The sequence below is a fragment of the Podarcis pityusensis genome (genome assembly GCF_964106645.2).
Source record: "Podarcis pityusensis genome assembly, chromosome: 3".
In the NCBI taxonomy this organism is placed as follows: Eukaryota; Metazoa; Chordata; class Lepidosauria; order Squamata; family Lacertidae; genus Podarcis; species Podarcis pityusensis.
Window position 1 is genome coordinate 75,843,850 of NC_138026.1, and position 4,902 is coordinate 75,848,751.

Sequence of the window (4,902 nt, forward strand, 5' to 3'; positions counted from 1 at the left end):
CGAGCAGCCAAAGAACATCCCCTATCTTTACTCTGCCTTGAGGAACGTAAGCAGATCTTTTAGGCTTCTCGTAATAAGATGCATGCAAAATGTGATGCACTAAAGCTTTCCCAGTTTGTACAGAGTCGTTACACACTAACCCATTTTAATTCCTCATCTAAGCCCAGTGTTTAAATAGGCTTTTGTTTTGGAAGGCTGTTGCTCCACATTGCCCATATGTTTCCTTCACATGTGCCAATGTAGGTAATCTCTCTCAGAGGCAGCAGGCAGCTAATTTATGACAGGTACTTGAAGTGGTGGCCTCCCAGGCCCTTCCATGTATATAGAAGGAGCCATTCATAATACATGGGCAGAACAGGAAGACATTCTAAGAACACCAGCTGAGTATGAATAATTAACACATTAAAATTCTAGCCTAGTTATTGGATTTCATACAAAACATCCTGCCTCTGCTTAGATACCGTCACTCCAATATCAGTTGAAAGTGCTTTGCATCAGCAGAGCTTCAGAGTTAATTCCTGTGATGGACCAACTAAGAGCACAAAGAGAAGCAGCTTATGTTAAACCAACCGACTGGCGCTGTCCTCAGTTCATACGGAGGGGGTGGGGGTGGGGGCAGGCAAAACCCTCCCTGAATGCAAGGGATGGTCACTGAATTTGAATGAAATGATGTATTATGCAATAGTCAATATGAGCAATAGAAAATCTCTGTTGCTTTTAAAGCTAGACTATTTCATATGTCTAGAGACAAAAGTGTACCTAGGCTCCATTGTGCTCATTTTTAAAAAGTAAAGGTAAAGGACCCTTGAACAGGCAGCTATGGGGTGCTGTGCTCATCTCGCTTTCAGGCCGAAGGAGCCGGCGTTTGTCCACAGACAGCTTTCTAGGTCATGTGGCCAGCATGACTGAACTGCTTCTGGTGCAATGGAACACCATGATGGAAACCAGAGCGCACAGAAATGCTGTTTACCTTTCCAGCACAGCAGTACCTATTTATCTATTTGCGCTGGCGTGCTTTCGAACTGCTAGGTTGGCAGGAGCTGGGACAGAGCAATGGGAGCTCACTCCATCGTGGGGATTCAAACCGCCGACCTTCTGATTGGCAAGCCCAAGAGGCTCAGTGGTTTAGATCACAGCGCCACCTGTGCCCATGTGCACTGACACACATACACACTGAAGCATGAGCATACAGCAAGTGCAACTATTTCATCACCCTGAAGAATAGGCATCCTAGGAACGTAGGAAGTTGTCTTCTACCGAATCAGAACACTGATCCATCTAGTTCAATCTCGTCCACACCGTCTGGGAGGGCGTCTCTAGAATTATAGTTGGGGTCTCTTGCAGCCCTACCAGGAGGTGCCAGGGATTGAATTTGGACCTTCTGCATGCAAAGCAGATGCTATATCACTGAACTGCTTGGAAGCAGTCATTGAGATGTACTTGGAAGAGGTCACACTGGAATTTAAAACAAATACATGAATTAATTTAGGATGAAGGTTTTAAAGTACTGGACCTTTGCAGAGATCCTCTCCATGCTTTCTTGCCACACAACTGGAAACTGCCTAGAACTTCCGCTCAAATAAAAATAAATAAATATATGTCTGGATGACTGAAAAGGGGCTTTTAAAAGTGGAACCACTGGACACAGATTGAAACCAAAGAGTTTTAATGAGTTCATACATATTATGTAAGACTCTTCCTTTAGTGTACCGGCAGTACACTTACTTGTACATGAAAGCGTTTCATAATAAATAATTTAAATGAAACAATTGTCCCATAAATGACTGGAGGCCATTTTATAATGCATTATGCTTGAGTTTATATGGGAATATTTACTCACTAGTTCAAAATGGACTAATGTGAGAGAGTGAGATGTGCTCCTCTTACCTTCAATCTGCAGACTTCAATCTGATACATTTACAAGGAATATTTTACAAAGCACCCAGCAAAAATGAACTAAATCAGTAATTTGTGGCCCTCTAAATGTTGCTGGACTACAACCCCCATAATCTCTGACTGTTGACCATGCTGGCTGAGGCTGATGGGAGTTGCAGTCCAAGTACATCTTGGACCACAAGGACCACAGCTTCTCCACCCCTGAACTACTGTCCATGCTAGTCCCATTCATTTCAATGGTCTTGAATAAGACAAAGTCTTTGTGGAACGGACTCTAGGGTACTAAGAAGAAGTGAGAAACATTCAGAAAATCTCTTTGAGATCTGTCTGACAATCCAACGCTGATCAAAAATTCAGCTCAGCTCCATCGCTGCATTTTTTAGATAAGGAAATGTCTGTGTTTTATTCAAGAAGTTTGGGAGGGGTGAATTAGGAAGAAAAGCGTGTTTTAATTAAAAGGTTCAGCTTCAGTGCATATTCCTGTGGAGTAATGTACTGTGTCAGGCTTCCCCTTCCGTCGCCCACTGTGATTAGCACCAGTTCTAGAGAGCGATCATCAGGGTGCAGTCAGGCTCAATGACAACAGCATGTATTCTTCATTCACTTTTAGAGTAGCTGTCTCTTTGAATTATAAAATTTGCTTTTGCTACGAATCGGATACTCTGCACTTCTGGAAGTATAGGTGATATATCCCAAGATTCAGAGGAGACAAGGTACTGTATTCAGGTATGCTATGGAATATCAGCTGCTGGGAGCAACAGCAGGAGGGGGCCACTTTCTTCATATCCTGTTTTGAGGGCTTTATGGAGACTTCTGGTTGACCACTATGGAAAGAGGATGATGGCATCCAGCACGACTCTTCTTATGCTCTTCTCTGACTCAGGTCACATTAGAAGACCTCATCTTTCCTTTTGAAAGAAAACAATTATTAGTTACATCACTGAACAGAATATATGGGGGAAAGTGTTGGTTCAAGGAAAAAATTATAAATAAATGAAGGATGCCAAGATAGGTTAGGGGCAAGTACTCTTTGGTGAGAGAACCCCAGCAGAGATTTAAAATCACAAAAGTAAAACATGGAAATACAGGCTGTCAAATCTTTAAAATATGCCCTTCTAAGTTCCTTCCAAAATTCCACTCTTCCCCTAGTATAGGAAAAGACCACGTGTTTGGTAAGTTACAAACTCTACAAAGGTCAGATTCATGTGCCTTTTCATACAGCAGTCAGAAAAAGTACCTTAGGCAGTAAAACTTGGCTTAATTATAGTGGTGAAAGTTTCTAAATTATTGGTATACAAACTCAAGAGAGGCTTGTTAGAGCCATGTTGTCTGAGCTGGTTGCTGCAGCTCAGACTTCCTCACTTGTTGAGCTTCTCTGGTAGAGTGAAGAAGAAGAAAAGGCTTGATTACCTAGTCCCTCCCAAGGTGAGTTAAGCGGGACAGCTTACTCTAGTTTTAATTCCTTCACGCATTAGACTTAAGCATGTTGGTTATACGAGGCTGATTTATTCCACAAATTACAGTTGGAGCAAGTTCCTGTGTAAATCTCCCTACCCCTACCAATCTTCCCTTATATGAGTATTTATCACCTCTGAACCAGTAGCTTTTGCTAAATTCTTTAGCCTTTGAATGATGGCAAAAAGGAATAAAGGTGTATTGTGGGAAAGCTGCTACTCAGGTATCCACATTGGAGTCCCATGTTTCTTGGGTGGGCCAAGAACTTAGAATCATAGAATCATAGAGTTGGAAGAGACCACAAGGGCCATCGAGTCCAACCCCCTGCCAAGCAGGAAACACCATCAGAGCACTCCTGACATATGGTTGTCAAGCCTCTGCTTAAAGACCTCCAAAGAAGGAGACTCCACCACACTCCTTGGCAGCAAATTCCACTGTCGAACAGCTCTTACTGTCAGGAAGTTCTTCCTAATGTTTAGGTGGAATCTTCTTTCTTGTAGTTTGGATCCATTGCTCCCTGTCCGCTTCTCTGGAGCAGCAGAAAACAACCTTTCTCCCTCCTCTAGGTGACATCCTTTTATATATTTGAACATGGCTATCATATCACCCCTTAACCTCCTCTTCTCCAGGCTAAACATGCCCAGCTCCCTTAGCCGTTCCTCATAAGGCATCGTTTCCAGGCCTTTGACCATTTTGGTTGCCCTCCTCTGGACACGTTCCAGTTTGTCAGTGTCCTTCTTGAACTGTGGTGCCCAGAACTGGACACAGTACTCCAGGTGAGGTCTGACCAGAGCAGAATACAATGGCACTATTACTTCCCTTGATCTAGATGCTATACTCCTATTGATGCAGCCCAGAATTGCATTGGCTTTTTTAGCTGCCGCGTCACACTGTTGGCTCATGTCAAGTTTGTGGTCAACCAAGACTCCTAGATCCTTTTCACATGTACTGCTCTCAAGCCAGGTGTCCCCCATCTTGTATTTGTGCCTCTCATTTTTTTTGCCCAAGTGCAATACTTTACATTTCTCCCTGTTAAAATTCATCTTGTTTGTTTTGGCCCAGTTCTCTAATCTGTCAAGGACGTTTTGAAGTGTGATCCTGTCCTCTGGGGTGTTAGCCACCCCTCCCAGTTTGGTGTCATCTGCAAATTTGATCAGGATGCCCTTGAGTCCATCATCCAAGTCGTTGATAAAGATGTTGAATAAGACCGGGCCCAAGACAGAACCCTGTGGCACCCCACTAGTCACTCTTCTCCAGGATGAAGAGGAACCATTGATGAGCACCCTTTGGGTTCGGTCAGTCAGCCAGTTACAAATCCACTGAGTGGTAGCATAGTCAAGACCGCATTTTACCAGCTTCTTTACAAGAATATCATGGGGCACCTTGTCAAATGCCTTGCTGAAATCAAGGTAGGCTACATCCACTGCGTTCCCTTCATCTACCAGGCTTGTAATTCTGTCAAAAAACGAGATCAGGTTAGTCTGACATGACTTATTTTTCAGAAATCCATGCTGACTATTGGTGATCACAGCATTCCTTTCTAGGTGCTCA